Genomic DNA, 11,080 nt, shown 5'->3' on the forward strand with positions numbered 1-11,080 from the left:
CTTCTTCTCAGGCCTGCCTGCCTCATCACACGGTAAGCCTGTGATATTGTTGTTTGTCCTGGTTGTGACGGAAAAAGCTCACTATTGTCCTTGGTAACTCTAAAAGTGGCTTTGAATGGTGTTCTTTCTTTGAGAATTTGAAGTAGAAATAAGGTGCCAATGCGACAATAATGAATGATCCTTAACCTTAATAACCTTGCTTTACTTTACTGTTGGTGAGCTTTTGTCACTTGCAGAAAGATTTTAAACACCCTTTTAACACCTTTTGCAAACTGCAATGGTTATCCCTTCCTTTCAGCTCACACTGTACTCAGTCTTCACGTGTGTGGGTATCAGTAATACATTTTCTCCTCCACTCTACAAGCTGCCGTTGGTCAAATTTGGTGTCTGGGGAACTTTGTCTTGTAAGGTTTTCATGGCCTGCAATTAGAGTCTCTGGGCTGTGACTGTATTGTTTTACTCCTGTTTGGGACTTGTACATAAAAGATATGTGTGCATTTCATACACTGAGGCAAAAGTGCTTTGAAAAGTGGAAAGATTGAACTAAATGCACAAAGAACAGAAACTATACAGAGCACATAAAAAACAACATAAAACCTATAAACACACTGCTGGTCTTATGACACACTGGCCTTTTATTGCTGGAGAAACAGACAAGGGAAATGCATTTCTACATTTGTTTGCTGTGGTGGAAGAATATACATTTATTGGGGTGTTTTGTTATTGCTCAAGAATATAAAAAATGTGACTTTAAAAAAAACAAAAAAAAACCTCCCCGTTTCTGAAAGTTTTGCCCGCTAAAGGATGCCATGCATAGACACTGGCTATATGTGACTCCAGCCTCTTCATGACCCTGAGTGGAAGCAAGTACAGCACATGAATAATGAATTAGAGCAGCAGAGTAGGCTGTTTCACCTCCCCTTTTTAGGAGTCATAAGATGAAAAGTTCAAGAACAAAGAAGTGGAGGATCAGCCGCAGAGCCTGTAACACAGCAACTGTGGTGCAGCTGCAATGAACTGGAGTGCATTCTCCCAGTGGATATTCACAGAATGCTGAGCAGCTATTATTCCACTCCTCGTGGAGGTTGGAGGGGAAATCATGACTGCGAGCGGTATCTGTACCACAGTGGCGGGGGGGCGGTTATGTCTGCAGCGAGGATGGAGGGCGGGCAGAGAGACGATGCCAGGTCCTCCATCTTGCTCAGAGATGTGAGGATGATTTAGGAGGCTTGTCTCTGCCAGGGTGTTAGTAGAGGGAGTGAGGGTCGAGCAATCCTATTACTCCTCAATGACCCTGCCTAAATGCATACACACACGTACACACACGTACACAAACGTGCGCACACCATCCCAGGCTCGCACAGTGGCCAAGAGAGCCACCACCACACTTATAGACCACACTGTACTGGAAGGAAAACAAGAAAACAGCAGACATTGCACTTGCTTAAACCTGAATACAAAACTCTTGCAATTTCAGTCACTACACTGGTGTTTTTGCTGTGATCATTGATAAGCTCAATCTGAGCATCACCAGGAGGTTGAAATATGAATAACGTGTTGATGCTCAATAGAAAGTCTGTAGCTGTGTCCCCCAATAGACAAGACTGCATCCTCCGACTGTGCAGCCCATGAGGCGAGTGGCCCCGTCAGCTGCACACCTTGAGGAGACTGAAGTCAGGAGTTGCCCAACACAACTCACCAATCCTCCTGCTCCTTCTTCTCCTAGTAAATTGTGGCAGGATGTACACGGAGAGGTGAAATGCTGCCCTCTACAGTTTGAAGTCCTGAGTCGCACTTCTTCCCGCCCCTTGAAGCCTGACTGCTGGTCTATATTAAAACATATGTAGTTTTCAACTAGGGCTGCAATGATGAATTGATTTACTAAATGAACTATTTTGATAATTAATTGGTTTGAGAGTTTTTTTTCTCCAATAAATTAAAATAAGCTTTCTGATTTTCCAGCTTCTTAAATGGGTTTAATATGACATACAAATATTAATAGTTTGTGGGTCCTTTGCTTCGTATAACAAGGTAATCATTGTGGACAAAAACGAGACATTCGAGAACATCATCATTTCCACGTGTGATAAACATTTTCTGACCTGTTATGGGCCAAAAAAGTACTCAACAGATTCATCGATTATGAAAATAAATATTAATCGCAGCCGTATTTTCTATGTAGTTGTACAACTAATAGGAGTATTTTTGATATTTTCAGTCCGTTCTAGTTTTGTACAGTTTTATTCACTAGTTTTGATGGATATTATTTTGTGTAATACTGGAGAACAGAAGCCACCATAAACTACTGTATATCTCAGGCTGAGAGACACCTACGCACAGTTAAAATAATCTCACTCACATCGCTTTATTCCACAAGCAAATGTAACAAACATGGAATATGATTTACAAGCAGAACTTAGGTCGGTAAAGATTTCTGATTTGGGCCAAGAGACAAACTTTGTCCAAAAATAACCACAAATGTAGGGTTTATTGGCAGAGATTTCATTTAACCGTAAGTATTTTTAGGTGTATAATTGCCTTCAAAATAAAAAGCCTTTGGTTTTCGTAGCCTTAGAATAAGCCTTTTATATGTACTTAAGGTAACAGCCTTGCTTTAAGGAGGGTGCCAGCTTGTGCCGCTGTGTTCAGCAGACAGTGAGAGTTTTTACATCCTTTTTGGTATGTGAAGGCCACTGTAGTTCCCTGATGCAATTGGAAAAGGGGGGGGGGGTGTCTTTTTGTTACAATCTGCAGTCTCGTCGTCAGATTGAGACCATAAAACCATCCAAAATATGTGTGTGAGAGTGAGGGGATGGGGGAAGGTTAAGCGGAGAAAGCGGTCGTCTCCTGTTGCAGTAGAGTCGGGACCTTTTTTTTAGTTCTCCAATCTTCATTCAATGGGTCCTCAACATTTTTGTTGCAAAGCACACCTTTATGCATATTTATCTTAATGGGACTCATTCCAAGAAAGATCTACAGAGTTGAATGAAGCACAGGAAGGGATGAGGTTGTAGATGATGCAGTATCAGCACAGAATACACTGAATTAAGTCATTAATGTGCTGATTGATGTATATCAGCCTTTAGTTATCATGTGTCGGACTGAAACGTCATGGAATAATGTCTGTTTAGCCCCCATGGAATGGAGGAAATATCATAATGGTTTGTTTCTGTATAAAATACATGTGCATCATTTTATATCTAACCAAATTCACTGCTCATTTTGACTGAAATGTGACATGTATCTAATTTTATGACCAGGAGAAAGACGGAGAGAGCAGAGGATGTGAGTAGCGTGACAGACGGATGAGACGCCACGAGAGACCGAGCTACAGGAGAGGTGAAGAAGAGGGAAACATCAGACAGACAGATGGTGAGTTAAATGTCTCAGTGCAAATACAAATGTGATTATTCTGCTGGGTCGTGACTCAAAAGGCTGAGAAGCACTGAAGTAGAGCAGAGTTGGGCTCTCGGGTAACACCTCCACCCCGTTTATGTCTCAACTTCTAAAACCTCTGAGCAACATAATGATGAAAATGCACAGAAACACTAACATACACTTTCGTCTGGGAGAGCTCATATAGTTGGTGTAGCCCGTCACCTTGGCAACGGTTACTCTGTCTCATTTAAAGAGGCTCTTGATGACCTCAATGCTGCTCTTTAAGCTGTGCTCAACATCGACTTCCCACAGGTTTAATTTGTCTGATTAAATATTTTTTCTTTGTGATTTTTACCATGTGATGGCTGCTTTTATGTTCTGTAAGGTGTCTTTGAGTATTTAGGAAAGTGCTTGAAAATAAAATGTATTATTATCACAAATAAATAAATAAAAAAATCTTTCTTTTTCTTTTTACCAACGTCAAGACATAAACAAAGGTAGTTTATGTCTTTTTATTTTGACAGGGAGAAAATTGACACTAATGTAGTAATTAAGATCATTAGGATTTGAATCTTGAACATTTAACCACTTCTATATATAATTAAGTATTTTATATTGACATGCAATTTTTCTACTTAATTTCAAGATGTTCAAGTTGATCATCTCTCTGTTGACAGTATGCACATGAATCAAATTTCATGTACCCAATATTCAAAATATCCATGTGAATAATGGGGGATAACGAGGCAAAACTTTGAGCCTTAGAATATTAACTTTAACTGTAAATATGACTCTGCAGACTTCCGTGCTTACATGGCTTGCTCGAAGCAATTGAGTTTGGGAAGACTGGTTCAAAATGAAGTTTGTAATTACTTTATATTTATACTCCACGGTACACAGACCACAAAGTAAGTGTTGTTCCCCAATTAAGTTTTTTCTGATATTTCTTAAAGACGAACCACCTTTTTTTTAACAAAAAAAACCCCAACAACATTTGTTTGAAGGATCATTTTTGCAAGCCAGAGCCGACAAAAGTGTAGCAGCCTTCGCCTCCACGACAGGATTGTACTGATCTGATTGGCAAGATTGAAGAAATGTCAGCAAGTCCGTGAAAGGGCAGTGATGAGTTATCTTCCTTAAATCTTTATTACGTCATTGCAACTATTTCCAACATGGTTTCCCTTTTTAACAACAGCAGTCGATTGGTATATGGATCTATTATAGATTCATGGTCCTAAAACATATTTCCACACAGTAAATTGTGAACTTGCTAATGTTTTTTTTTCTGCTGTGAGGATTGAAGGCAAACCCTACAACTCTGGCCAAAGTGTCCTCTTAAGGCAATGAGCTTTTTAATTAAATCATAACGATAACAAACCCGTAGCCTGAAACGTAATTATTTTCCCATGGCACAGTGTGTCTGGAATACATTCATCTCCTGTGTACTTCACTTCTTTCTTGGCACTGCTTTGGATATGCACAGTGGTTAAATCATGCCCAATTTTTATTTATTTATTTAATCTTTTTGGCATGAGGCGCAAAACCTATCACTCTCAGTCAGGCTGGAAAGGTCAGTGCAGCACAGTATACCTTAGCAACATGCATGTATTATTTAATAGATATTAAATGCAATATTAGGTATCTTTATGCAGTGCAAGAAGATGTATGAAAAGCAGAATATTTACATTAATAAACATTCTTGCTGATTTTGATACACTCACTTGTTACAGTATGACCAGTCGTTCTTAAGTTCAACATCGTCTGTTTTCCGTCCGTCCGTCCCGAACGTTACCTCTACTGTTGTCACTACACCTTTTGTGTGTCACTTGTGTTGGTATATGGACGTTTACACAATACTTCCTCTAGAGGGCAGTGCCGAGCACCAAGTTGCGGCATGTTTTACAGATGTTTAACTGCAACAATAGGTTGTTGTTTTCCTGACTGATTGGACTATTGACTCTCTACTGCCCCCATGATTTCCAGTGGTATTGCTCCGTTTCGTCCGTCATCCCCTGCTTGGTGCACGATGACGGATGAAATGAACACAAAGTACGGACAAAGGTCTTCATCCATCTCTGTATAAATGGGCCTTTATAGCGAATGTCGGCCAAAGTTTGGTAGATATACGTTGTGAGTCTCTATGTTTTTTTTTTTTCTTAAACAAAATCTGGGTTTTGAATAATAAGAATTTTAGCGTTTGGATTTGAGCAGCTATCATGGCTAATACATGTTCAAATGATGCCAGAAGCCACATGGAAATGTCTTTCTCTGACCACCAAGACAAACTGGCCCCATGTGCTACCATGTCCTTCCCAGACTTGTGTCCCCTCATTAAGCAGTGGAATAATGTACATTCCCCACCTAATACAACAGTTCAGCCAGAGCTCGCAGCTCCCATAGTTAGAGCAGGACTTACAAGATGGCTCGTTTTGCCATTAAATGGCGCTAACAAGGTCCACTGGGATCAAGTTGGCACAGCAATTGATGTCAGTTTAGAATAGTTAAGGAGCGCTGATAATGCTTGCAGGAATTTCCCCGTGGCCGGCTGCTCTTGGTTTTCCACTGTGAAGCTGATGGAAGCAGAACTGGACTCTTAATGGACTTGTGCCCTAAAATCATTAACACTTTATGTTTGAATACATTCTCTTTGAAGAGTTAATCTGCATAGAGACTTTCCATTGGTGCAAGTTATTGTCTTGGCATGCAGTGTGTCTGCTGTGTTTGATGTCACCAGATTTAGCCTGCCACTCTGTTTGAAGTCACTGCAGAATGCTGCACAAGGACAATGTGATTGAAATTTTTGACTCTCCGTGTCTTATCAAGCTTGTTGCGTGCTAGATATTTGCATCTGATTATGCTTATCTCTGAGTTTTGATCTTAGAGCTCCTTGAAGCCACAGTCCTCTGGGCACATAAAGGCGTGAACTTTCTTTTGTCATATTTTCCCTGAGCTCGCGAAATGGGTCAGCAGCCGAGTTTAATTGAGTTCACTTCATACGAGGTGGTTCTGCCTGCCAAAAGGTGCTTGGGAGTACAGTGCAGAATTAAATGATTTTTTTTTTTTAGGGCTTCTTGGCACCCTGTCTGCCCACATTTTAAATATTGATCCTGGTTTTGAGTTAAACACCTTCTCCGATGGTATCTGTCACTGATTTTTAAGTAGAAATTATTTAATTCTTTTTTTTTTTTTGTATTTTTTGATACATACACTTCATCTGGTCCAATCCATTATCGTCCTCCACATGAGGGTCACGGGGTCGCTGAAACCAGCCCCAGCTGACATGGGGCGAAACGTGGGGCACACACTGGACAGGTTGCCAGTCCAACGCTGGACAGAGACAAACAACCACTCACTCTCGCATGAGTGTCCAATTAACCTCCGCATGTTTTTGGACAGTGGGAGGGAAACATAATATCCTGCGGTAAAACCGACACACACATGAGCAGAACATTCACACTCCATGGAGAAAAAGCCCTTGGTCAGAGTGGGTCGCAAACCAGGGTCGTTTTGCTCTAAAGTAACTGTGCTATCCATTATGCATTCTGTAATTTCAGTATATGATTGATGGAGATAGATGGATAAATGCTTTATTCTTTGTATTCTTTGAAATTGTATCCAGTCTGATGCATACATACATCATGCCAGTTCTGGTGCAATAAGTTGCATGAGGCAGGAAGGTGCAAAAATTAGCTGACTGTGTGCCCCCATCTCACTCCCTGCCCCCCCAAACAATGGCGTTATACAGCCTGATGGCACGTGGGACAAAGGAGTTCCTGAGTCTGTTGGTTGAACAGCTCTGTGACGGCATTCTGTCGCTGAATGAGCTCCTCTGCTGTGAGACGGCAGTATGCAGGGGGTGGCTGGTGTTCTCTGTTCCACCAGTGTGGGTGCTAAATGGATGTGATCGATGGATGTGAGGGGACTGTAACTGGGTCCTGTTGTTAACACGATGGGTCAACAGCAAATACACGGAATAATAGTTGAAATTACAGTAAATTACAGTAAATTCACTGGAAAAAAAACTGATATGAAATCATCAGATATGTACAATAGGTTTAATGTGGTTAATGCAGTAAAGTAGTGTGATTTAATTTATGAAGAGCTACCAGTATATACATATATTTTGTATACATCTATTTCACTGAGACAAGTTTCTCCTTCATTTCATTATGTCCATGTAGCACCGGGGTGCTAATTATGTTTAATTAATTTGCACTCACTTCACTCACAATGTGCCATAATTTGATTTACCTTTTTTTTTTTTTACTTGTCTTTTTATACATGTATATATAAAAAAGTTGTTTGTCTTTAGCATTTTCTGTTTTGTTTTTGTGGAATTATAAGACTTGTAGCTAAATATAATAAACTTTTTAATTGATTTTTAGCTAAATTAATGTTTATCTACTACACTGTTTCATATAGCCTGTTTTGTGCTTGTTAACTACTTTAAAAAAACAAACTTATTTGCAACACATGGTCCTCAGGTGTTACAGCTTACTCAATATGTGTATGTTTGATATGAAATGTTTAATTCTGTTTTGTCAAATACTCTTTTATGTACCTGCTGGCAAATGCATTAATATCCCTGCTTAGGAATCACTGCAGTAAAGATTAAAATTGGGGGGAAAAAAAAGTCAACTTCTGCTAAACCCAGATAAATTAGAGAAACCTTTTAAAGCTTAAGAAGTGAACGGCCTTCTCCGAGGCAAAGTAGCTTGTTTCTCCACTATGGCTGCTTTGTTACTGACAGGTGCAGCCTGTGGGCATCGACCAGCATGAGTGTGTGGAAGTGTTTGAGTGTAAAGCAGAGAGATGCTGACAAACAGCATGAAGTTCAGCTGATTCTCCCTGAATAATTACAGTCTGCTCTAAAAAAGAATCTGAGCACAAGACTGCAGCAGTGGCTTATCTGCATCGCTCTCTGTGCTGTCTCCACTCCTGAGTTTGCCATCTGTTTTTGCATCAATTTCTGTTGATTTGTTACACTCGGTCTGAGTAAATGTGTGTTTATCTCTTCCCATTCAGTTCTGTTCATGCCTCTGCTAGTAGAGGCCTCTTGTGTGTTACACCAGGGCATCTATTAGGATTTTCAACTTTGAACAAAGCCCCAGAGATGGTGTTTTTATTTTCAAAGGCACGTGTAGAGTGTGAGGAAAAATACTGACGTATGTATGGGTTTCTGCAATAGTTATATCATCCCACTTCTGTGTCAAGTGTCAGTCAGTGCATTATATCTATCCATCGTTGATGATGTATGCCATAACTGCCAGCCCTGCGTGGGCTGAGAACGTCAGGTGAGGGGCAGCAGACCCTCAAGTCCACGGGCAGTATACTTTTACTTTCTCTGAGCAGCCGTGAACAAAAGATGACTACTTACTTCAAAATTAATGGTACAAGGTATAGAATTTATCCGTGGGTGAAGTTGCACGTGTTCATCCTCACTTCAACCTTTCTAAGCGTGTAAGAGCGCCTATGACAGCGTTGAGCTTAAGTAAAAGTCAAAAGCGGTTTAGTTTTCCATTTTATAAACCTCCAGCTTGGCAGCCTGCATAGGTAAGATGTAAATATAAAGGCTCATTCTGAGGTAATGAAAACCATATACACTTACCTTGTTATAGCAAGCTCATGAATACCGTTTTCCCTGATGTACAATAGTGTGTAGTTATAGGTAGAGGAAGAAGCATATATCTTAAAAAAACAAATGTGTGCGACAAAAACACAACAACCAAGTTTCAAATGATTAAGAACTGAAATGAAACCATAATCATAAGCATTATATTCTATTTGTGCCATTAGAAAATATTAATATTCATTGCTGCTTGCTGTTGCCACAGAGACCCATTAAACTTCAATTATCTGTCATTTGAATTCTCACAAGGGGCTTCTGTGTGTGTGTGTGTGTGTGTGTGTGTTATTTAATTTATTTTTTAAACAAAATTAAACTTTCTATTTAGATTACATTTAGAGTAAGCTTTGTTTTGTCACCAGGTGAAGTTAATTGCCGGTTGTAAAGGAAATGGCAACAGTTTACCGCAGAGACCTTCTGTTCCTCTGCAGGCTGCGGGGAAGTTGGACAGCGTCCACATGAACCTGCTGACTGGAACAAACATGCAGAGCAAAGGCAGAACTCCTCTTTCATCCAGTAGGAGGAAGTAAAGGAGGATACAGGACTCCATTGTTAGACGCTGGTTGTGGCGGTGTTACAACAAGTACTGTTGTCAGGAAGCAGATCTAGATGAAAGAGTCATTATGCGTCAGAATGTGCTGATATTCCCACTTTATCTTTTTGGCTTTATACCAGTTTGTTTTCAGCGGTTTTAGTTTACGGTTTAAGACTATGATCATAAACTGATGCTTGCATGTTACTGTATTGTAAACATACAGTATGTAAATTCTACATCTGGAGTATTGGCTGGGCATAATAAAGACCTCGTTTGGTGACACTGTGAAGCAGCGTGGGATCATGAGAATGGTTGTCCAGGCAGAGCAGACATCAATGTGGCCCATTATTGACAAATGCACACAAAAAATGCATCCAAAATGATTTTTGGATGAAAATGTCATCAGTGTACAAGTCATCAATAGTTACTATAAATAACACTCTATGTAGTTTTACTGACGGAGGCAGAAGTGGCAACCAGCCCTCGCTAAAATTAAACCTAATAAAACACCTGGACCTTATAGATTAAGTCGTACAGGTTTTTTCTTATGAAATGATTCCAGCTTCTACACGAACTGTCTGTTCCCAAAATATGGAAGTCCTCTGATATCGTTCATGTCCAGATGCCCAGAGCTATAGAGGGGAAATGATTTACGCCAGTTGCCTTGACTAGCATCCTATGTAAACTTATAGAGAGGTTCACAGGCAATCACCTTTCAACGCATATAATCGTAAAATTTGACCCTTTGCATGTGATAAAGGTGCTGGAGATGCAAAACAAGTCAGGTCAATTTATTTGTACTTGGAGGCAGATTTATTTTCGCTTGACAAACATCTTGCAGACGGCATAGACATGACAAACATAATAATGTGTGAAATAAAAACACAATGCCAGTAAAACGAGACGTCCCACTAATCACGACACAATTACGCTGACAATGATGAATACTGTTAAACTTTGACAGCAGTGCAAGCGTTATGTTCAGAAGGCCCTCTGATATTAGCACCAACTGTCACATTATACGGTGGATTTAAAAAGGAGAGTTACTAACGGATCAATTACATAGAGTTGCATGTAATGTAGCCATACTGGAGCACGTCAAGGCCGCATATGCATGCGCTCACCTATTTTCACCCTTCACAAATGAAATGCAAATCATGGCTTCCACCTGCCTGTGCTATAAATATGCTGATGTTATGGTGTTAGTTGCACTTCTGCAGACAGGTGACACAGTTCCTTCATAATGGTGAGTTTACACAAAGGTGTGAGGACTATTCTCTTTATATCAGTGAATATAGGAGACTTTTGTTGTCACATGTTATAATTTCACATCTGGTGGAGGATTTTAAATAGTTAGGAACCATCATTTCATTGGACTCCGATAGTCAACACTGAATACATTTTAAAGAAGGCAGTGAAGGAGTTAAGAAATTAGTCATATTTGATATAAATAGGGTGTTTTTTTTTAATGAGATTTAATGAAAATTACTACTATGGTCAGTAAAGTCATGGGGACAGAGCACATGTTGCTATGTAAAACG

At 39.9% G+C, this 11,080-nt stretch overlaps 1 long non-coding RNA gene across 1 annotated transcript; it reads left to right on the plus strand.

The window, feature by feature from the left end:
* Nucleotides 1–9,683, plus strand: LOC122772063. Its single transcript, XR_006360733.1, has 3 exons — nucleotides 1–32; nucleotides 3,261–3,372; nucleotides 9,436–9,683. It is a non-coding gene; the product is annotated as an uncharacterized LOC122772063 (long non-coding RNA).
* Nucleotides 9,684–11,080: the final 1,397 nt, after the last annotated feature.

This window comes from Solea senegalensis, linkage group LG7 (genome assembly GCF_019176455.1).
Source record: "Solea senegalensis isolate Sse05_10M linkage group LG7, IFAPA_SoseM_1, whole genome shotgun sequence".
NCBI lineage: Eukaryota > Metazoa > Chordata > Actinopteri > Pleuronectiformes > Soleidae > Solea > Solea senegalensis.